The 25,300-nt window shown below is 37.6% G+C and overlaps 1 long non-coding RNA gene across 1 annotated transcript in view; it reads right to left on the bottom strand.

The window, feature by feature from the left end:
• Positions 1-25,266, bottom strand: part of LOC110394680 — a 26,246-nt gene extending 980 nt beyond the window's left edge. The window contains exons 1-2 of the long non-coding RNA XR_002435802.1: positions 25,226-25,266; positions 13,929-13,981 (exon numbers count right to left, since the gene is read on the bottom strand). This is a non-coding gene — a long non-coding RNA (uncharacterized LOC110394680). The remainder of the gene's footprint in view (positions 1-13,928; positions 13,982-25,225) is intronic.

Here is a 25,300-nt window from a genome sequence, read left to right as displayed (position 1 = left end):
CTTTCTTTCTTTCTTTCTTTCTTTCTTTCTTTCTTTCTTTCTTTCTTTCTTTCTTTCTTTCTTTCTTTCTTTCTTTCTTTCTTTCTTTCTTTTTTTTTCCTAACTGATCTCACCTTATGATTGGCAGAATTATGTTAAATGTATCCAAGAAAATAACTTCCAAAATATCGACAAGTTCCATCAGGGAACCATACCATCAGGTGGGTATACACGCTGCTGCACATCAGGCAGGTTGATGAACTGCTGGTTTGGTAGCTAAAAGTGGTCCTCTGTGCACCCACTGAGATTACCTCCTCTATTCCCCATGGAGGAATTGGGGATCTCAGAGGACCTCACCAAAACAGCGCCAACTTAAGCTGGTAATTCAAGGAAGTAGCTACTGAACTGTTTTGAATATTTCAGTATCATTCTACCTATATTCAAAGACTTGGATAGTCTGATTCAGACAAGGAAAAGAGGATTATAGTGCTTTTCTATTTCATATGCCTCCTCCTCCCTTGTATAATTAAAGCAATGGGAGTAAACTTCTTCATATGGCAACAGAAGATCCAACAAATAAGTAGGTTTTGGGTAGACTTGAACACTTACTGAATGCAGGGTTTGCTGTGAACAATAATTTATATAGTTGTCCATATTTAACTGCACACCTGTTTTTTATCTAATAAAACTGCATTTCCTCACCACTAACTTCCTACCAGTCCAAGTTATCTGTCTGGAATATGCCAGTTTTCTAGAGCCTATTTCTCTAGCTTTCTGACATAAAAAGTCGTATTTCAATCCTCTTATGTGAATCTCACTCCGGTTACTCTTTTATTTTGCTAACAGCACCAGAAATTTCCCGCTTCCGTGTAGCGATGAATTATATCTTGCCTGACCTCTAGTGGCTATGATCGTGAATTGAGCGTCCTCCTCTCTACAGAAAGACTAAAATTAGGTTCGGCAATCATGAAAAGAAATACCGCTGATTTAAGACTACCACATGCTGAAGGTAAAGAGGATGCAGTACAAAGAGAAGCCAGGTGGGTTTTCAGGATCAGATCCAAATTAGTGTTGCTGCGTGGAGGATGACAGTGTTGTTGCATGAAGGAAGCATGTATTTTTTAACAAGTATTTAAGTTCACTGCGTGAGTTTGGGCATTTCTTCTACGTCTCTGTGAGCTGAAGTAATATCTAGCCACTTTTACAAAGTCCTTTGAGATCTATGGATCATTTTTTCATGAATTTAAATAGACTTACTCTGCCAGTAATAAAGAGGCAGTAATAAAGAGTGCACAAAGGAGAAGCTATCTTAACCTGGTGTTTTAAAAGTGATGACATCTTCTGGGTCTCTGTAAGACTCTGTGCGTGTACGCTCAGTGCACTGCTTTGCACACCTACATCACATACAACATCAAATGAAGACATCATTTTTATAATATATCTTATTGCTTTGCAGATAATTATGAATCATTTCTGTATGTGTACATGTAGATTATGTATGTACGTAAATATGTGTGTGCATGCACTAGATTCTGCGTGAAGAAATCTTCACGCAGAATGCTGTGATCCTATTGCTGTGAGTGCAAAATCAGTATGGTGTACCAAAACCTGATTTTCCTTTGAGTATTTAAAGTGCATTTAAACATTTCTTAAATATCTGCTTGCCTGTATCTACTTTGCTATAACCATCTATGGATGAAACATAGAATAATTCATAATCACCAGAACAGAAATAACAGGTAGTTATTTCTGATGAATGAGGAGTAGGTATTCACACCACTCTTCCAGTGACTTGTGTCTCAGCAGATTGGCCCCACCAAACTCCCAGATACTGCTGCAGTTTCCCACCCACAATCCTTCTGGCTACATTTACTATACTAATAGAAAAGAAAATTCATGCTGTTAAATGTGCATCCAGTTCTGAAAGGTGAACAACTTTTCTTAGCTTTTCATTTATAAGAATTATAATGCCACTGTGGTACATCATTACTGCTTTAACAGATTCAGAGTTAAATGGAATTTGTTGTTGTTGCACCTTGTATAGCTGTGGTATCTGAAGCATTAATTTAGTACACTGCAGATCTGGATCAGAACTGAAATTCTTGTGCAATATTCCTCAACACCATCAGCAGGTAACTGTTCCCCTAACCGTTGCTTATGGTTAGGGGAATTTTACTAAGAGAACATCTGACATAAAAAGTGAGAGTACTAGCTATAGAAATGGGTATTATGGAATATCAAAAGAATAGTATCTGAATTAAAACTTGGTTTAATACACAGTGTTAGTGGATTAATCATGGAATTGGAGATAAGAAACTTTTGTAATTCACTGACAGTTTTAACATTATGTGCTTGTATAGCCTTGGGCTGGAAAGTTAAATATTCTGTATCAGAAACTCATGTAATTCAAGAATATAGTAGTATCTGTGCAGAGTTTTCTACCATGATAATAGGCTTTACCTGTTCAAGATCGTTGTTATTAATGTAGACTACAATTGCAAGGTCAGACTTTTCTAAATTAGAATACACCAGACTTTACCATTGTTAACCAGTGGCTAAAATTTAGCAAAATTAAGAAGAATTGTGATGATGGACAGGCAGCCTTAATTAAAATAACCTTAAAAAATATTCAGATATGGGGAAAGAATAAGCTCAGTTTCAGCCTTTCTTGCGGAGATCATCCAATATATTGTGTTTGAAGGTAGTGTCGATCAGTTTTCTAAGACTCTTAGAACAGGACTTACTCTGCACTGATATTTTTAAATGATTGCTTGTTTTACTAGTGAACTTCACATAAAGCATGTAATTCCCTAACTATGATTCGTTATGTATCCTGTAAGTTACAAGCCACTTTATTTGGAATTCATCTATTTTTTCACTGCTGTCCTTAATGGAGAAATTCAAATTCAAGGAAACAGAAAGAGTTAATTTACTGAAGTCAGCATAGCACCTGAAATGCATTACAGCAGTATTCTGCCTGTAAACTGCTTGTACATTGCCTAGATAGATAGAGTCAATATTGCCTTCCTGTCAGAGTAGATGGAAGTGATCCTCAGCTCACACTCCCATCCTTGATGCAATCTTAGAGGAGTTAATTTTGGAGGAGTCATCACCGTGGGGGAATGCATGGAGTTGTATTTGTGGAATGGCATGGTGTTTTTTTACTTTTTAAAATGAAAAGGTATTAGACAGAGCTCAGTTGCTATTTATTCTCCTTGGAATGTGTTCTGCATGAAGGCGAGTGGATGGTGAAGAGAGAGGACAGGAATGGTTCTGTCGGGAGCTCAATAAGAAAGGCAGACAAATGGCTTAATAAGATAACCGCTTTAATGAGACTGAATAAGAAAGCAAGATAGATAATGAGTGAACCTTATGCCCATTCAGATGCTGAGCACCCTGTGTTTATGCAGCATCAGCAGAGCCCAGATGGATTTTCCCATGGAGTATTGCACAGAAAAAAGCAGATCTTGTTCATAGAGAGAAGATCTCCCTTTGGGTCATTCAAGCCAATATATAATTTCCATATAAGAAAACAACAACAACCAAAAAGGAGTTCTCATGAGGACTTCTTGCTGCAGTTCTAGATAGTGGCAAGGCCATGCCGTTGGCAAAATCACTGATACTGAGTGGGAGCTGCCTACAGGCTCCCGTGCCCAGTAGGCTGGCTGTGTATCCTGCAGCCAAGGACATCAGACAGTACAACTGCATGAAACCCATGTTGTAGAGAAGAGAGGAAATGTTACCCGTACCTTCTTTTCTGTGAATGATATCATGGACATATTAGCGTGACTTTATTCATAGTTTTGCTCGGAGTGAGTAAATTCAAAGAATTCTTGTTTATTTATATATAATTTTTCTCCTTGCCACCCAGTAAGCAATTTTTTGTTTATTTCACACATAAACACATATTTTCTCCCACCTTTATTTGTTTGTTTGTTTTGTATTTACTGCATAAACTGTGTCTAAATCATGTTTTCCTGAAAATTACCCAAACTTTTCAGATGCTGGAAACAGTACCAGGAGCTATAGAAATAATGCCCTTGCATTAAGCTCGTTAGCTCTAACAATTTATCGGATTTTCATGCAGTGTTCTGTATCTAGTTTTAGTATTTGTTATTCCCAGATCACAAGCTGGACTCCACTCTCTGCATTACGAATCTCTAACAAAGCATGAAATTTTCAATAGGTAGAACATATAAAATTTTCTCTGTAATATATTAGTGTTGAAAGAATTATTTATCCTGAAAAATCAAGAGAAAATGCAACACGTGATATTTTAAAAGCCTGTTAACATGATGCTGGATTATCAAATAAGCTGCTTGAAAATTTGGCAGTCAAGTATCCCCAGACTGCTAGATGGTGCAACATCCCTCCTGCAGTTTCTAGTATTAAGGGAACATTTCAATTCTTACTACAGGAATGGCAAGAAATCAGAGAAAAATTAGTTACAAATTACATAAGGAAACCTAAAATAATGGGAAAATTGTTGTTAAAGGGGAGATTTCTACTCTCTGGAAGATTATATATTTGCTGACAGGTTCAAAAGAAGACTGTTTCACACAAAGGAACCAAATTCACTGAAACTGGCTAGGGAAGGTGAAAATAACACCTCTTGTTGTCACTGTCAGGTCTTTTGTTGTCCAAAGGATTCACATTTAAGGAGGGCATGAAGGGTTGTTGACACCGCCATTTATATTGCCGTGTGAGCAGGAATGATGAGTGCACCCACACTTCTGTCAAGTCTGGGCCCCTCAGCATGAGCTCCACTCACCCAGCTCCGTCTTCACTGCTCCCCACAGCAAAAGCTTAATGCCTCCCCTATTTGTGAATCTTGCGTGTATCAATCCTATACCCCTATCAAGGGCTGCGGCTGGAACCATCTCTCCTCTTTATGGGTCTCCAGTCTCCCTTTATGTTTTCTACAAAATTCCCTTTGAGGTTATAGCTATGTGACATAGTAGCCGGTAAAGTTCAGCGTAGAAAACAAAGCTCAGCCTATAAATAAGAAGAGCAAAGAAGAAGCTGTAAAATACATAACGCTCTTTTGTGAATAACCTTTTCATCTAATTCAGCATTTTATATACCAGCTAGCTTTCTTTGATCTATATTTATTATCTGTCGCTTGCCTTAAAATGAGAAACGTAACTCCTTTGATAAATGGATTTGAAAGGTTATCTAGTTTCATGGTGGCTTCTCTAAGTTACAATTACACGCTTTGCTGAAATGTTGTTTTTTAACTTTCTGAAGGAATGCTTCTTGGTGAGCTGAATTCAGTGCTCTGGGGTAATAATAACTCACTCCTTCTCACTGTATGTGTAGATGGGAGAGGACATGCAAGAGTCCATTGTACCTTAGTCTGTGCAGATGATAATTAAAATAATCCTGTTTTCTTCAGCAGTATGTGGAGATCACTCACTTAAAGGCTCTGCTTCAAACTTCTAAAAACCACCCTGATTCATTTTTGTCTCTGATTCAAAGTGATCCATTACATTTTGTTTTATCTTGAGCTGAATTTCCTAGACAAAAGATAAACTTACATGCTTGTAGACCTGCTTACTAAGTGATACCTGCCAGAGTTTGAAAATGTACTTTGATAACCAAACTTCCTTTATACTGGATCTTATTTCAGAAGTAGAATTTGTTGCATCTGATATTATAATGTGATTTAGTGAAGGTTTTTCAATCTCCATGTTAATATTTGTTAGAGGACCAGCTACCACAGAGGGCTCGCACTACAGATGCCAAAGTCTTGCAGGGCCAGTCCTAGAATGTAAAAGGGCAATCCAGCTGAAGAGTGATCTTACCATGGGACTGCTCCTCACTGTGACTGGTGAGGATTTACCATTGACTCCATCAGTGTGCTGTGTGACCAGGCCCACACAGGCTCGCGTATCGATGGTAGCCTTTCCTGCAGCATAGGATTAAACAGCTCAAGAAGACTCCACATGCAGGGTATGACTCTTGTTATGTCTTGCTGTATTCAGACTCTCGTGCTTGTCAACTTACTTGTAACGGAGCACTCTAAGTGCTGTTACTCTCTTCTTCATCTTACTCCCTGTCAAGAGATTAAGGGCTGGGAAAAGTGAGTTAATTATCTGGGGAAACAATCCAAAACACAATGCTTTCAGGCACTTTCTGTACTTTTGTTTCAGCCAAAAGTGCACACTGCTCCTGCTTCCTCTTAACAAAGGACTGTCCTGTGTTTTTACTATAGCAAATGACGTTATCTAACTTTGAGCCACCATTTGTCTTATGCAGATAATTAACATTTGTATATATTGCAGCTTTCATTAGAACAACTTACTCTTCACCCTGTTTTCTTGACTCTCCTTTTCTTTCTCTCTATTCACAAACAGCCCTTGTACAATCACTGGCTAAAATATCTATATTAATAACAGTTAGATGTGTAGATTTATAGTGTATCAGCTGTACACTGTTTTATGGTACCTGCCTTATGTTTGAATCATCCATCTCAAGGCAAAGGATTAAATCAGGACAAAATAAAAATATAAGTACCATTCTAAGCCCTCTGTAACTTACACCATCTCTTTTTAAAAATGCTGAAGGAGATTGGCAAAGATGTAGCAATGAAATATAAATTTATTATTCATCAAAATAGAGTGAGCTGAAAGGGGGAAAAAACAGCTTGTGTGGATGTATTCATATATAAAAGGCAGGAGAAGAAGCCAGACTTCTGAAAACAATGTTACATTTATTTCTGGATTGGTCAAGCAGAGAAGGAGGTTCAAATTTTGGACCCAAGTGTTCAGAGTGAATGTATTATAGAAATTTCATATCTTACTCGGCCATTCCTTTCCACTAGTGAGTGTATTTTCTCTAGCCCTTTGTTTTGCTTACCTGCAGTACTTTCTGACGGCTACTTACTAGATTGTTTCTTTATGGTGCCAAGTAATTTCATGCAAGCAGAAAGGGCTGTGCCCAGGTGGGCTGGTGAGTTACTGCAGCCTAAAGGGCAGCGATGTGCTGCTGGCTGGCCTTTGTTGTCTGAAAAAATACCTGCCTTTAGAATGTAAACTCCAAGCCAGATAGAAAACGCATCACTGTGCCACTTCGGCAGGGAAAATAAGCACGTTACTAACCATGTATTCTTTTTTCTATTATTTTAAGGTCTTTCTTCAGCATTACTTGACTACAAGCAAGCAAGCAAGTTGAAATCCACTGAACCAGTATCTATGTGTGAAAGGTAAAGCCATAACACGAAGAAGCTAATCTAAAAAAAAAAAAAAAAAAAAAGGAGGAAAAGATATCAAGATATCACAATTCTTTTGTTACTATTATATTGCTAACTGTCATACAAAGCCACTTTTGCTAAGAACAGTGAATATGATGCAGCTCCCGACGTACAAATCTGATGACAGGGAGTCATAGGTTTCCATTGTATTTGCCTGAAAGAGTAGCAATTTAGACCCAAGTGAATAATTCACAGAAAACAATTTATCTGATGAGTTTGGCATCTTTCTTGTATCACAAAATATCCGGGAGCAAATTGTAGCTTCCTCACTTCTTTTTTTTTTTCCTTTTTGATGAGTTCAATTTTTAATTTTTCTCTCTCATTCATTTGATTGACAGAAATGTTTAAATACACACTGTGTTGTAACTGGTCATACAAGACACATCTTCTGCATTTTCTGACACTTAGGGATGCTCTTTTGCCTCCATTTTCTCATTATAAATGTGATGAGGACAAAAAATGGTTTGGGGGTTTCTCTTTCTCTACAATCCCTCCTCCATCCCCTGCCTTTCAAAACTAAGTAGAGTAAACGTGAAGATTGGTGAAGATTGGAAACAGTAAGGGAAGTTATGAGTGTAGGAAAATTACTGGAGGGATAAGAGAAGAAATTGTTCAGAGAATGCTGGTCTGAGTTTCCAAGTATCCTATCCACTTGCCTGATAGGTTTTATTTAATTGTCCTGTTTTGAAGATATCTGTTCTGTCTATCTGTTCTGTTCTGTCTCTCTCTCTCTCTTTAGTCACTGATGCCTGTAAATTGGCTGACTAAAGTCCTTCTGTAACACATAAACAAGCAGAGGCACAAACATTATCACAGCAAATTTTGTTGAAAATACAAATATCAGCGGATATGTTTCTTTTGTTCATTTGTTCTATTCTTGTGGCAACATTAAAGGGCTGCATACCTGTGACAGCTAAGAAAGACATGGAAAGATGCTAGCTTATTAAAAGCTTTTTGTGCAAAAATGATATTCCATCACAGCGCTAGCAAGCTTCTGTTATAGTTTTCTGTGTCAGATAATCCTTGGAGATGGAATGATGAAGCTTTTCTACAAAAGGAAGAAATAACCAGCTAGGGAAACAAGAAAAGGAGCAGAAGGAAAGGAAATCAAGAAGATTATTATGCCAGATGTTCACTTCATGCAGCTGATTGATTATATAGAGTCATTCTAATGCAATGTATTAACTTGTCCAGCTGCGCCTGCCTGGTGTGACAGTACTACCATTAACAGGAAAGAGGTGCTCAGCTTGAGAGGGCAGACAAGGACTCAGAAATCTAGGGCTCAGTCCATGGTTCCAGCTGAGGCTCCTGGGCTATTTTAGACAGGCCTTCTATCATCCCATGTTGGTCTTCTCCATGTGTAAAATGGGTGTCTATCCCTTTTTTCTACCCCTAGTTTTCACAACTGTAATGTCTAGAGCCTGAATAAGTAAATTCTATTTATAGCAAAAGCTGATTAACAGGCAGAGTTGAGGGTAAAGTTTGTTACTTAGTAGCAAGCATCATGCCTTATAGCCTAAACCCGGCTGTCAGCAGTGTCATCTGAAAAGCACCCTTATCCACCTTCAATTCAGAAAGGATACAGCCTTCCCAGCTCTACTGCCTCTGGCTTCTCACTGTCACCTGGTTCTACGTGAGGTTGTTTTTATCTCCTAATCTCAAACCAAATCTAGACTTCACCCCGCTCTGTATACTGTGACTTTCTCAGCAAGCGGTGATCCTGGCTTGCATCGTCCCTCTGGGGCAATAGCAATAACTGATATGATGATCTAGCTTTCTCCTGAAAGCCATATTGTATTTATTAAGAACAAACTGTTTTCTGGAGAAGTATATCTTCAAGACCAAATGTTTTTAGGCTACAGACTGTTTGTCAGCCTGCAGGCAATTCTAGTAACTGACCTTCCTTCACTTCTTCAGAAGTGCTTTAAAACATTACAGTTCTGATGTCCAGCTTACTGGCTTTTTTGGAAGTAATTGTTGTCACCTGGCATTAGGACTGTTGAAGCTAACATCCTGCCTGCTACATTCTCACTGGAGGGCGTTCTTTGTGTTCTGTTTCCTGGTTTTTGTAACAACAAAATATTACCCTTTTTATTGCTCTCAGTACTCTTCCAAATGATGCCAAACATTATCCTTTTTAAAAAAAAAAAATAATATTTGCTGACATCTCCTGCATATTGAATTGATAGTCTCAGAAAGCTGTTTCTATGATCTTTTCTGCAATCTATATCTGGCAATTCTGTATCTTGTATCCTGTAACTATTCAACTTTTTTTCCTTAAGTTTATTGCCTTAAATTTGTTTCAAAATATTTTTCTACAGTGGAAGCATGTAGCCATTCTATTTTGTGAAGTACTTTTGAAGTTCTGTGCTACTGACATGTTTCTGACTGCTTGAAAATCTCACACGCCAACGCATTCCATCAGAAATACAAAGTGTGTTCCCAGCAAGCATTTGCATTCTGGACATGGAAATGCAAGAGCAGATATGTTGAAGGCACTTATCCCATTTCTTTTCAAGACCATGGTTTGTGCAGAGCTTCAAAAACATGGCTCCCGTGGCTTGATTTAGCACAGCTGCTAGAAAATTCTACACAAGAGCAGTTACACTCATCCTCACTTCTTTCCACGGACCCGAAGAAAATCAAATCATGCCTATGTAATGTCACATCAATTCTCCTGACATATAATATCCTGAAAAGTAAGCAAAACACATTTAAGAAAAATGTTCCTGGTTGTACTCTCAGCTGTACTATTCTCTGGAGCTTAATTTTTGTTTTAAGTATTACTATGTATAGAAGTTCAGCTTTTACAACTGCCTTCCTCTTTAATACAAGGGAAATACAGTTTCATAGGTGTTAAGACGAACAAGGTCCTAACTGCCATTTTAGATTCATTGAAGATTTCCATGAGTGCAAATATTCCAGTTCTCACAATAAGTGCGCTGAATTCAACATGCTGTGTTGTAATTCTCCCAGCACACAACAGGTTAAACATTTTGATGTTATCTTTTAACTCTCATGGATGGCTTTACAATGGTTATCATATCCTTCTATATGTGGATAAATACGTAAGGCAAGTGCGCCAATGATCATGGGGAAACTCTTTGCAGTGCCCCCAAATGCAAAAGCCTGTTGTGGTAATTCCTTAAAATGCCAAGAAGTCTCACACAGCAGTTGAAAATTATGCTCATGTATGCCTTTATGCACAAGTAGTGTATTGTCTAATAATTTTTCTGAGGTTTGGAGGTTGGTGGCCCTGCCTGCAGCAGGGGGGTTGGAGCTTGGTGATCCTTGAGGTCCCTTCCAACCCAAGCCACTCTATGATTCTATTATTCTTTGGGGGGATTTCTTTCTTCTTCCTTCCTTCCTTCCTTCCTTCCTTCCTTCCTTCCTTCCTTCCTTCCTTCCTTCCTTCCTTCCTTCCTTCCTTCCAATCAGCAGAAACAACAATTTTTACACCACAATGGAATTAAACACACTAACTTAATGAATGCATTTCCAGTGGCATTGTTCTTTGATGAGCCTGCAGCAGATTAGTAGTCCAAGATGTCTTTTGTTCAGAATGACATGCTAATTTATTACAACATGCTAACATCCTATGCTTTAAAATTAGCAGGTGGAGCTTTTCAAAGCTTCAGATGTCATTTACATGCCTGAATTTTACAGATAGTCAATGAGAGAGAGACATAGAGTTGTCATTCAAGCCTTTGAATAACTTTTCTGCACTTATTAACCCTAACAAATAGTTTAGCTAAATCTAGCCTATTTTTAAAAAGAAGTGTTGAGAGGCTCCAGTATATTGCCATGTAAGTGGTTACCTCATGGGTGGCCTCACCAGGAACGCTTGGTAGGATTTTATGTTTCCACAGGTTGCAGTAAAATGACAACTATGGCATAAAATATGGGTCCTGAGTGTTCTGGAAAGCACTCTTCAGCTGTGGCAATGAGTTGGGCTTCCAAGTTTACTGTCAGCAAAGACAACAAGACAGATCTCGAGAGTGCCTTTGGGTGTTCTGAAAATACAATAATAAGCATACCTCTTGGAGCTGATCCCTGCCCATTTGTTATTGCTTTGTCATAAACATTTGTCAATAAAGACTGATTTTCAAAAGGACCACGTTTGGGAGTCTGGAAGCAAAGAGCCATAATATGAAACATATTTAAAGGTAAATCAATTTTGTGGCCTAATCAACTGAACAGCATCCCTTTAGCTTCAGCATCTGAAATGCTGCCATGTGTTAATCTGCAGAATGTTTCATTTCTTTTTCTTCTTTCTTGGGGACAGTATGTTCTTGAGCACTATTGCTATGGCAGGAAAGATAGGCGCATATAAATAACTGCATGGGGTAGTAATTTTTAATAAATAGGTAATGAAAAAGGGTAGCCAGAAATTCCTCTTAACTCTTTATCCTAGTAACTGCATAAAAAGGGCTTAAATATAGTAAGGGAAGATGAATATGTCTGCTTTGCTAAATACACTTTTTCATTGTGTATAAAATCAAATATTAAAAAAAAATTAAGATAAAGCAAAGTATAGAATGAGTTTAACATTCAGCCTTATGAGCTTTGGTTTACCTGCATATAATAATTTGCACTGAAAAATTCTCTGAATGATAGATTAACAATGATGTAGGAAACTGAGTGTGTTGGATTTCACTTTGGGGCAGGTATTAACTCATTTTCTAAAGGTTCTCAAAAGTTCTAGGAGCTCTACATCAACTGATGACTAAATACCTCTCTGGATCTGATCTCTGGTGTCATAATCTAATTTCTGTTGAAAGAATAAAAGCTCTTCCATCTGCCAAGGAATTAATGTTGACTCTGAAATGATGTATTTGAAGAAAATAAATGATTTACTTTAAATACACACCTAAATCAAAAATTACAAAATCCAAAGTTACATATTACTCTTCTGAAGGAAATAGAAAGTTTCATAGTGACTTCATTATGAATTATTTAGGACAGGTTGTAGAGAAGCTGCAAATGGAGACACTGATGATGAGAAAGAGAAGATGGCCAGAGAGGCAGGGAGATCCAGGACAGGCAATCTCACTGGACCAATCCCTCAAATATCTCCCAATGATCAAAGATGAATCAAGGCATAAACACTGGACAGTAGCTGAATTCCTCTGACTCATCAGTGTCACTGGGAAGAAAAGTAAAAGGAGCCTGATTCAAACCCTTATGTGCATGTTTATATTAACCAGAGTGGGCTTCAGCAGAGGTCTATTTTACAGATTTGTATTTGTTCCCAGGACCACAGTACAGCCAGAACTACATGGTACTGGAAGAAATATCACATAAATTTTTGTTATTTCAACTACATAATCTTATTTTAGTATTAATCTAGATGCATCTAATAACAAATAGAAAAATGTATCTACCACAAATAAAGGAAAAAATAAATAATACTTACCGATCCACTATAAGGCTTTAAAGGATGTCATTTACAACAGACAAATACTGTTCTAACTTACTTGATATTTTTCCATGAAATAATAACACTAAAATAAAGTCAAAAATTTGGAAGCAAACTTCTAATTGGAAATACTAGAGGTCACTCCAAGTCAAGACAAATTCTACACTGCATTCAGTAGGTGCACGTAGAAATTTGGCCCATTGTTTTTGTCTTCTTTCCCTCTCCTGCCTCTGAGCCACAAAAGGAATACAAATAAATTTCATAGAGAAAGAAGGGGGTTCCTGAGTACTTAATGAATAAGTTCAAAAATTTAAACAGAGTAAAAGCTAAGCAAAATGCATGTGCATGTTAGTTACAGTGAAACCTTCAAAAAAGGACTTAAAAGTAACTTCAGTGGCGCATAGGATTCTAGCTACTCTTTTATAAAAGTGGCAAAATGTGTCTAAATTTAGGCATGTAAGCTAGGTATCTACGCTGCCATTATCAAGAAATATCTAGAAAGTGACGCAGTCGGCAGGATCTTGGCGTTTAGTGCTGTTTTAGGTAAATGAGTGTAACGTCTTGCCTGCTTCTGCTGAACCAGAACAGTGCATATCTCCTATGGAACCCCATGTCCTCTGCTTGCAATTGAGGGCTAGGTGGGACACCTTCAAGTGTCTCAGATGACATCAGATATTTAAGCAAGTGAAGTGAGATGGAGTTGCCTATGTTGGAGAGAGTTTTAAAGGATCAAAAAGCTCATAAGAGGTCTTCTGCACCTAAATAAGCACCGTATACTTCCTAAGCAGTGCAATAGTGTTCAGAAACAAATAAATTACTATAAGGAACTGCAGCAGTATATGATCTTCCATATGCAGCTATTCAATACTTTGTGTTTCCTTCCATTACACTGTTTCATTGTTTTTCATTCTTAGGCTTTTACTTTAAATAGAACTAGTTTAATTTCTAGCTTCTCCTCACTCAGAAAGCAGGATCTATCCTTAAAGCAGTGCTTTGGCAGCTCCAGACCTCTTATTCATTTAGTATTGAATTATTAAACACCTGTAGCTGTAAATGGCCAGTTTCACGAAGCTGTAGTGGTGGTGGATTGATGACAGTAAAACTCTGTGAGAGAGCGGAACACGCATGTTCTACTTTTGATGCTCTTTGAGGATGTGAATCCATATAACCCATCACAATGCCAGTAACCAGCAGACTACTAGGTATATTTGGAACCTATTTCTATCAGTCATTCTTCTTAATTTTCCACTCTTATTTAGAAAATGTGTTAAGTTTTACCTGGAGCAGGTAACAGCAATGTGTTCAGCAGTCTCAAGACAATGATAAAGACCCTAGAGAAAGACAGAATATCGTATCAAGCCCCATTGTGTAAGGCAATATCTTATATTGTGTGTTTAACTCCATGTGAGCTCAGGGGAATTCTTAAACCACCTCCTGCAATTCCAGATCAGTGCTCAGTCTGTCAGATTAGCGGCTAGCAGAAGTAGCAGTATCTCTGCTGGCAATTTTGTGATTCTAGCCTTTTGTTTCCTTGTTTTTTATTTCAAGTGCTTGGGAACAGTGTTTTGTTTGACCACTTCAATAGGGGGAAAGAATCAATAGATAAACAGAAAAAGAAGACTGCCTATGTTAGTACAGGTCTAATTTACAGTTTTAAATTGCTGCTGTACATTGTGATACTTAAAGATCAGTTCTGCCCTTTCCTGCTCAAGCATCCTAGCCCAATTTCCACCAGGAACTTTTCATCAGTTTCAGTTAAGACTGATCTTTGCATATTGTATGGGACAAGGACAGTTTTATCTTCATAAATGTCTGAGCAATGCAGTTTGCACTGCAACTACCTAAATAATGAATGTTGATCATTACCTCTGTTTTCTTCAATGACAGAAAAAGAATTGTACAGATGGCTTTTTTACTGCAACACCACTTCTTGTCATGCGGATATCTTTTATGTATGTAAAGATGAACAATTGCCACTTCAGCTACTTGTAGAGAGATTTACTACTCACTTCCCAAGTGATCTGACAGCTTTTGAAATCTTTGTAGTGGAATTCCCAGCTTGTAGTAAGCAGAACTTCTGGTAGACTAGACAACTAGACAACAGAAGTAAAGCTTACACCTCATTTTTTGTATTGTGGTTTTTCCTGGAGAAATACAGATCGTAGTTGAGAATGAATCATTTTGAAGAGCAATTAGTCTTGATACATAAATAGTAATAAAGTGAAATACCATAATCCAGTGATGAATAACAGCGTATCTGTAAATATATGAATGATTGTATTGCTTTGTATAAATATTAATGCATATCTAATAAGTGTATATAATTAAACAAAATACAATTGTGTATATTCTAGATATATTTGTAAAGACATGGAATGTTCAAAGTTGCATTAACTAAATGTTAAGGTTGCAGAGATTTCAAAGTCTCAAATCAGACAAAACATTATTTAATATTTTTTCTTTGTGTGCATGCATTATTATCTCCTTTCATAAAAATGTGCTATTTTTACTCTGATTTAGATAGAAACAAAGCTTACAAAATCATTCTACTAGGGTGTGGTATCACCTCCTAAGAAATCCATATCCATTTGGGAATTTCAATTAGTATCCAGACACAGAGGTTTCAAAAGCAGTTCTGTTCTGCTAGACATCCTAAAGGATGGGTAGTAGGGGATAGGAAACATTCAGCTACACTCAGATATTCAGCTACTGCTTAGATACATTCAGATAGTGGGAGATAAGTTATGGGAAAGAGATTTCTTTAGCCTAACGCTTGAGATGCTTGATCAGAGCAAAAGAGATGATTTTTTTGTTGTTGTCCAAATATTTTGCTGGAGGATAGCTGGGTGGGGAAGGGAAGGGAAAACAGGTTACCTCAGCTTCATAATCCAGTTATATACAGAGAGATAAAAGACAATGTTTCTGTAATTTAGTTAAAAAGTCAATCAAACAAGAGACAAATCCAGAAGAAACCAGACTTTATCAATTTTGGGACTTGGAATAAGGTTTGTTTCCATGGGAAATCCTAAAAGGAGAAAAATTTTTCCCTTACTCATTGACTGGATCTAATACTAATTCAGTTTTTATTTTTTATAGTTTGTGGCCTGGTGGAATACTTTGAGTTCTTCCCTGCTTTCCTCCAGTGTAAGGAGAATTATTCATAAGATCCTTTGGGCATTTTTATTATGCATTTATGATGTAATCCATTAATTTAGGTCTTCACTTTCATTCATGGATTTATCTGTATAATATCTCCACAAATTGTGATGTATTATGCACATTTTATACATCTGGAACTAAGGTGGAGGGATTAAATCCCTCAGTCATTAATTCATTTAAGAGGGATCAAGTGAGGTGCTTCGGCAATTTCAGAGCATGCTTCTCCCATTGGAGCTTTTCTCCACCTTCTCTTTACAACTTCCCAAGGCTGCCTAGAGCCCACTTCTCTTTCCTCTCTGACACCTGAGCAAAGGACAAATTGTGCAAGGCAGCCACAGAACAAAGTACAGAGCATGCAAAGGAACAAGGAGCAGACAACGGTATCATGCTCTCCTTTCCCTTCACAGCCTTCTCAGGTCATGGCTGCTGTTGTAGAGCAGATCTCAGATCTCAGCCTATGGCCCATGGAGTAGCAGTGGAAGATGATGGAGTGAGCAAGTGTCTTACCAAAATTGCTGGACCACTGGTCATTAGAAATGTTATTACTGATCACCTCCTATTTCTTTTTATATGTCAGGGTAGCAGCATGTTTAAAATGTCCACTAATATTTGAAGAATTTGAAAAAGTAGAAGATGTATTTATGGTTTTTTGGAGCCTTGTGTGTACTTTCTGCAATAGACTTTCTCATCCTTTCACTTTGCAAAAAAAAAAAAAAGAAAAAAAAAAGAAGCAATATCTGATTCTCCAAAGAAATGATATATGATTTAAAAATGAACCAGTTTTTATCAGTACTACAGAATTTAACATTTCCTCATTTCCCACTGAAAAATAAATTGTCACAAGCTATTTTGTAAGAGAACTGATTTCCCTGTTTTTTAATGGTGACTATCTGCCCCTTTCAAGGAATAGTCTACAACTTTGTTCTGTTCTTCACTGTCATATACTTCCATTTCCCTCCAAATCTGTCCCTTATTAGGTATGCACAGAGATCATATTATAAATATGTCTGAAAAAAAAAAGGGATCTGCTAACCTGGGATCTTTTATATTGATATACAGTGACAAGCTTCTGTTGGTTTTGCCTCACTTTTCGCAGCAAATGAAATAAATTCTGTAACTTGAAATATGCTGTTTACTTTAATTAGCTATACTTAATGAAAAGAGGATCTTATCTCTATGAAGTGTTTATACCAGAGCACATATTTAAGGCATCGACCATTATGTATTTGTCCTGAATTCTATGAAATCCCTTAAGCACATTCGAGTTATGCTTTAACTACAGTCATGACTATGGATGTGTCTCATTCTTTCCTAACTATGGGTTTTCCCGTAATACTGTCTCTTCACACAGACCTGGGTTTTGCTAAGAACAGAGGCAGAAATAATTTGTGTTTGCCATAATTGAAGAAAACCAGAACACAAACGCTGCTGAATTATTTTTTTGGTGGGAAGGAGAGGCATTATTGCTCTCCCTGCTTAGTTGGGTATATTCTTCACACTCTGACAGCTCCTGTGATTAGGAGCAGTAAGTGGAGCACTCCTGTATAAATCAGCAGATGATTTCTTCACTATGGGAAGGAAAGGTAAAAAATGGAGGAGGAGAGGAGGGAGAATGTAAAGAACTATCGCAAAGGATGAGGGTACAGTCAATGATTGCTGGCAGGGAGCAAGGACTGAGAAGGTGGCAAACGGCAATGCTTTTCCATTTTACTTAATTTTATTATTATCGTCTTATTCACAAACAGACTTTGAATTATTCGTATTAAACAGTTTTCCTCATTACTCAGCTTTTATGAAGGACAAGGTTGCTCAGCCAAGTGAAGGAAGCTCAGCCCTTGGAGCTCTTCCCACTGGTCTAATACTTACACACCCCTCAGATGGCTGCTTCCTGGAGGGCAAAACCAGAGCTACCAGCCCATGAGAAGGACTGGGAAATTTGCCAGTGCTTCCAGAAAACAAAGCATGCTTCTGCCTCTTTCTATGCAGGCAGGGCTATTGAGAAGAGGAAGCAATGCATCAAAGGGTTGGAAAAGGATCTCAACTTGGAGAACCCTGGGCAGAAGTTGACGATTTGCAGCTCCGACACACGTAAGGGGCTCCTCCTCCCACTTTTTCTACATCATTATTAAATGTGTCTAACATGGAGCAAGCACAAGTTCAATGCTTGTGTTTTTGAGAAATATTACAAGATTATGCTTACACACATGAAGCTTCCTCTTAGTCAAAACTTGAATATCATCCATCCATACTGGAACACTGGCTTATAGTGCAAGCCTGAGATACATGTGTGAAAGGACATGGGACACACTTCCAAATCTTTCAGATGCTTCATTCCAATTCCTCTTTAAAAATCTGGATCAAAGTCCCAAAAGTCTACGAGACTTTGTCAGCTGCAGTAAGCCCGCAGGGCATATGATGGGAGGAGATAACTGAGCATCAGATCATATTACAGTCTCCTGGAGAACACACAAGAATACTCTTCGCTCAGTTTTGAGAATGTGAATACGAATGTTAAGAGCAACTATATTTATCCTTTTCTTACCTTACCCAAATTTAGAAAAGGTGATGTTTTCAGCTTCTTTATTCTTTTTCTAGGTTAACTTGGTGTTAATAAATATTCTTTGCAGATGAAGACTTGGAGTTTATCTTATCTTGTTAGGATTTTTTGTTTGTTTTTATTTATCTTCTGTATCTAGTGATTATACTGATTTTCTTCTGTGTTTTTGAAAAGTGTTTAAAAAGCTGTGAGATTTGCTGACATTTCAATTTGAACCTCCTCTTTTCCCAAATTACGCACTCCAGTAATGATATAATTTTGTTTTGATGCTATCAGAGTATTCTGGGCTTTTTGGTCCAATAAAAAAATTGGAAATTAAATAGATAGATGTTCTATGCGAAAGGCTTGACACCAGGATAAAACAACAAAAGCTTCTCTTTTATGGAAACAAAATATTTTGATCCCTGCTATGTTTTTTTCCCTCTCTACTGCTCTGTAGCTTGCGTTTAGTTCACAGCACAGCTGCTTCATTTGTGGTTTCTTCTGCTGCTTCCAAAATAAAATATAGTGCCACTCAATTAGACCTTCTATCTCTGCTACCTGCCCTTCTATTCACTTTGTTTTTAGTCACTTAACCTTTCCACTGTCAGTTCCTGGAAACTACACTGTCAAATACAGTGAAAATCTTTCATGAGTTATGTCCACGCTGACACAGAGGTTAGAACTCTAATGTTCTTCAATAACTGTTTTGCAGAGTAATAAATATAGCCCTTGCTTTAACTAAGTATTCATTTACAGTATCTCTGAGTGTGTAAGATTCTTGGAGAGTAAATTTGTTAATGTATGTATTTTACTGTCTCAATGAACAATAGTAGAGAACATATCCCATCTCTTACAGACAGTAGAATTAATTGAACTCCACCTGCAAAAAGAATTGGCAAGATTCTGGTATCAGACATATAATCAAAACAGAGTTTCAATGCAATTACTTCTAAATGATATCAACAGAGAGCGGAATTCAGTTTACTATAGTTGAAGAATTTTTTCTTTCCTGTCTGTTTAGTATTGAATGTGCCCGGTTTCAACAAAGCTACCACAGTCACTTTCTTTTTGAGCAGATTTCTGAGCTCTGTTTAACCTGTTGTACATTATTTGAACTCCAAACTGCTCAACAAAATTGCTTATTCTCAGAGATAACTGAAGTCAGAGAGAGCATTTTCATTGTTTTGGGTCAAGCCATGGGCATTTCAGCCTACCATTGTCACTGGGCATGTAGGCAGTGCTGATTCCTACTTTAACTGTGGGATCAAATTCTGTACTTACTGTGACTGATTTTGTCACAAAGTTAGCCAACTCTACACTACACTTTCTTTTCTCATTACTAGCTATCTGTCGTCTGGGTAGAACTCCAGAATGCGCTGATGCTTAAAATAAAATAGAATAGCCCTTTTTCAGTATTTCTTGCTATTTCTGCTTTCCAGCTGTGTAGAGACAGGCAAAATATTTATAAAAATTTTTTTTTTTAATTTATGGAATACTTAAACCACTTTTTCCAGTGAAATTATGAAACTTCTGATTTCAATATGATAGTAATATATATTCAGAAATGTATTAGACTCTATATATTATTTCAGTTGCTTGTTTGTCTCAGAGAAGACCTGACCAAGAACAGCATTCAAAAAGGCAACAAACTGTTTCAAAAGGTAACAAATCTCTCAGGATAGTAATTTTGTCTAAGCCCTACTTATCAGACATTTCAGGAATTTTTCTGAGGTCCATAGGATGTGCCCAAACTCCTTGAAAAATGAAGCAAAACCAAAAACAGATTTTTCATCGAATAGCTCAGCAGACCAAATATTAATCTAGAAATAGCCTGGAGGAGAGAAAGCTCAGGAGAAGGATTATATTGGTGTATATAAATACCTGATGGGAAGGAATGAAGAGGAGACAGATTCTTCTCTGTAGTGATCAGTAACACAGCAAGAAGCAACAGGCACAAATTATAAAAAAAAAAAGGAAATTCAATATGAACACAAGAAAGTGTGTTTTTGCCATGAAGAGGATAAAATACTGGAACAAGCTGCCCAGAAAGGGTGTGGAATCTCATCTGTGGAGATATTCAAAAGCCAGTTGAACATGGTCCTGGGCAGCAGCTGTAGGCAACTTTCTTTGATGAGCGGGGTTAGACTGGATGATCTCAATAGATTCCTTCCAACCTTAAAGAATCTGTGTATAGCCGATGTTTGAGTAGATGCTCTTACTATCAAAGGTATAGCATGTGTTGTGATGCGGAAAAAAATCTGTTTTCAGTGGAAGTTCTGTCTCTTTTTTGGGAATTTGGAAAACAAGATAGGACAATTGTGTGGAAGACTGAAAGCCAAAATTGTCTAGCATTTCATCATGGGTCTCAGTTTGCGAAGTAGAAGCATTTCACTTAATAAGGAACATGCTGGAAAATGGACTGAAACCAAGGCCTCAGAGTTCCTGACAAATTCATGAGCCACCCAAAGAGTTCTTCAGTGATTTCCATCCCCATTCTGAAATAAAACCCAAAATAATTCAAATTCATTATTGCCGTTTTGACCATTAGAATTTTAATGTTACTCAGTGAGGCCTCAATACTCCAAGAAATACAGACAGGGACACCTTGTACCTTAGGATCTCCCAGAAGACTATAGGGTCATTGGCTCACTTTCAGCCAGCAAATACTCCAGTATTCTACCATGTGAAACATTTTCAAGTGATTAAATGATGTCACTTGATTGCCTGGAACCTGTGGACTATTCACCTGAGATGTATCATATCATGCCCTTCTCAAGGAGCAGCAGAAAAAAACACATGTCCCAAGGAATCAGTCAGTGAGGCTACTGAAAAGGGAGGAGAACACATCTTCCTCCCCCTCATCTGCTCATTGGGTCTGCTGAGGCCTAATCCAGCAAATGGGCTCTGGAGATATCCGCGATTTTGGGCACTGGATCACTTCAGAGACCAAGGAAAAAGCAGGTAGGAATAAAAAGACGTTCAGATAGCTTTGAAGTTTGCTGGTAAAAAATGTAAGATTTTAGATGATTCCTGATTTAGGTTGCAGATGAAACAGCTTTTTAAGGATCCTCATGTTATACAGGAGTACAAACAGCAGCAAACATGACAGATTCAGATGCCTAAAACCTTTTGGTTGTAGAATTAACTGGGTTGCTCAGAGACCATAGATGCATCAGGGACAAAACAGTATTAGTTTTCCCAACTGAGTCACTTAATCATTGCACAGTGATGGAGAGGCTGATGTTAAAGGCACTAGAAAGTGAAAAATCCTGTGTTTACAGGCTGAAGGATTAAGAACTGTAGAAGGTTAAAAAGCTAGGGTATTCATACTCCTGGAAAACTACTAAGAGGCAAATATTTTTTGAGGTTATGATTAGGATCGACACTTTCAGGATTTTCTGAGGACAAATGATGGGCTTGTGACTTACTGAAAATGAAGATGGCTTTTATTCTGGTTTGACTTGGAAAGGAGAATTCCACAGAAGTGTTACAGTCGCACTATCCAGAGAATTTAGAAACTCTGAGATTTTATTGCAGCTAGAATTCAGTACAAAGTCAGTTTACACAAGCTGCCGTGCTTGGCAGTTTATCTGGAAAATCCAGAAGGCTTCTGGGAACACAATGCTTGCCATACGTTTTGTGTTTGCCGTTGGCAGCAGGCTCCAGTATCTCAAGTGACAGCTTCAAGTAAAGCACCTTTCTTGTACCAAAACCCACACAAGATACATACGTCTCTCATTTTGCCTTAAAACTTGAATACTACAGAAATAGAAAATATTAGGAAAGCCACAATAGAGAGGAGAAAGGGCTATATTCCTGACTGACTCTTTAAGCCATGCAGAGCCCATTTCAGTTTGGACTTGGGTGGAACGGACCCCTTAGGCACGTAGAAGAACTTGAAGTTTTATAGCCAAAACAAGTGTACAGCCCTCAGAAGTAATCTGATAAATCATCCCTTAGTCTAACAAAAGCAGAGATAAAATTGTTTAAAAATTGCTCAAATGTACTGAATGATTTTGAGACTGGGTGTAAAAAGGAGTCGAGGTGACCTGAATTATGTTTTCTGCTTTTTATTTAAATTATGATAGATGATTACGTGGTCCTGATGATCACTCCAAAGGCTTAAAAGGAGCTTAAAGACTTGGTGGTATTAATACATTTGTATTCTCTCTGACTTCCCTATTCTTGGCACAGAACTAGTATATTAGTATCTAAAGAATTCATTCTGCTGTCCATTCTTCCACCATGAAGACAATACAGAAAGGAATTTTGAATGAAGTTTGAAGCATGATCACAGCAGATGTACTGTTTTGAACATCTGTGTCTACACAAACATAAGCCATACAGCAGTGTAAATCTAGCTCCTTTTGCAGTTTCTGGACCAGAAATAAGATGGATACTCTCATAAGTCTCAAAATTAAAAATATCTCCTTCCTTAAGTAAATAAAATAAATAAATAAATACTGATAAAGAAAATCCAATAGAATTTAAACAATTGGGGAAAAATGATGGTTTTCCACTGTGTATGTTTGTGTTATTAAAGTTTAAAGACAACATTGTGCATTGTAAGATAAATCTCTGTAGTGTGCTTAAAAACTCCACTTTTGTTTTGCAGTTTCATAGTTGCATGGAGTCTCAAGAGCTATTTTCAAAGAAGATTACGGTAGCAAAACATGAAGATTATTTCTAATCATCTAAATCTACAGTACCTGGTGTTTACAATTAAATGTTTTAGATGAATTGGAGAACAGAGAAAGAAAAGATGAACAATAATGGGAATTAAAAGTCATAGGCAAACACTGGAGAAATTAGGAAATCTTAGGACTGGAAGTAGCACATGTCTTAAGTGTGTCCCAGTCTTAAGTAAAGGAAGTGTTAATGTTACAAGCTTCTATATGCTGTGTTGGGCATCTCCAGATTCGTGCAGAATCTGAATGTAAAACCAGAGTAACTGCAGGACACGTGTATTTGCAAGATGACTGCAGTGGAATCTGGATGTGTTGGCACCTCCTGGGGACTAGCCCACACTACAGCAAACAAGATTAGGCAAGGCTGATGTTGCTTCCCACACAAGCCATCCGTGTAACAGTATATTACTGTCAGGAAGCATGACACTGAGGCTGAACTGTGATACTTCTGAGGGTGGGGATTAGGTAAAGTTAGAAGACACTTTTAGTTTGATTCTCAGCTTTGTGCAAGTTTTGATGTGTCAGATAATACTAGCAGTTTTTGCTTTTAGACAAAATATTACAACAATATTAAGGTGAATCAGAAACCTGAAAGCAATTTTGAAAAACTGACTAGTACTTACAGTGAAAAATACCTGTCTTAAGCCTAGAAATGAAATAATGGGTGCACATGAAATAATAAGTCTGACAGTTGTATGGAGAAATAAATCAACATATAAGAGCAGAGGAAACAATTCCAGAGCACTTCTGGAAGAAGTGAATGAAATACTAAGAAATATCGAAGAAGTAGAAAAATACTACCTGAGACAGGACATCTGGATGTGGCCTTGGCTGTGACATTTATGACATTAATGATCAACATCATCAGTGAGGTTAAAAAAATGTTATCTGCCACAGATGCAAGAAGTTAACTGTATTTGATAGATGCCCCAGAATGACAGAAATAGAGACAGTGAGAAAAACAGGGAGGTTGCTCTGGGAATCCCACAACTGGTGTCAAAGAGGGCTTCCATTGACTCGTCATTTGAAAGTGAGTTCAGGATGGATACATGACTTTCTGTGAAGGATTATAGGATGAGGCTGTATGCCACACTCACTGCTATAGTCCATGGTTCCCCAGAACTTTGCTTGAAGTTTATGACTGTTGGAGAGTTTGCATTCTTTCTAAACTGGAAGCATTTAAACATCTGTTCTTTAAAAAAGATCTCTGCAACTTCACTGAGCAAATGCAGTCTATTAACAGTGCTAGCAGAACAAATCAAAATTCCAGAGGCACTATTTGTAAATATCTTGGAGTGCCTCACTAAATTCCTCAGCCTCCTCACTGAAATGCCCTGTCCTCACGAAATGCTGAGGAATATTTTGATGCTGACATGCCATCCCTTTTGATAATCATGCTGAGTGATGCTTCCTCATATGCTGCTATGCATTCATGACTGTCAGCAATCATTTATTCTCTCTTGTCTATAATTGATTTCTCTGGGGCCAGGAGCAACTTTCTGTTGTCTGAATAACTGGCTCTGCACAATTAACTGGATCTTTCACCTCTGCTTCTCTTAAGATCCTGAACAGCAATCCAGCACTGGGTTAGTCTGTGACTGTGACTAAGGATAGCCAAATGGAAAGGAAAGGAAGCCTTCCTGTTCCAAGACAGTTTTGTATCCAACATGCTCCAGATCATCATGAAGCAGGGGGCTTTTGATCAGCTGATATTACTTATGACTGCTGCATGGAAGTATGTGCTAAAAGACGTTTTCAGTACGCCCTTTATTAAACTTTAAAGATATAAGAAACAAAAAACACACTAGCTTGGCTTCTTTCCATGCTCCATAGAAGGACTTTGTAGTTCAAGGTTGTTTTAGAAACACAGTTGCATAAACAAGAATTATCAGTGGTAAATTTTCGGTCTTGCTTTGTTTGCTGCATACATTTTCTTTTTAACACAGAACTGTTATACAGCTTCACAAAATGAAGCCATACTTAATTCCAGTTAAATATATATATTTTTTTTACTCCAGGATTTTTCAGAAATAATTAAGCTCTTAATTGTTTCATAGAATTAGTTGTGATCATTTGGAATATACCCCATTGTGCTTACATCCACTGTTTGGCCTCCAGAAATATTCAGCAAATGTCGATGGATGTCAGTGGGTGCCATTTTTTCCACATGGAGGAATTCAATAGCATACCTTTGCTCCATACAGACTTCCGTGTCAGATGCCATTTTGTCAGACTGCCCCTCTGCTGCCATCTGTTGCTTGGCA

The sequence above is a fragment of the Numida meleagris genome, chromosome 1, assembly GCF_002078875.1.
Source record: "Numida meleagris isolate 19003 breed g44 Domestic line chromosome 1, NumMel1.0, whole genome shotgun sequence".
NCBI classification, from domain to species: Eukaryota; Metazoa; Chordata; class Aves; order Galliformes; family Numididae; genus Numida; species Numida meleagris.
The sequence above is the reverse complement of the archived record's forward strand: the minus strand, read 5'-3'. Positions and strand labels throughout refer to the sequence as shown.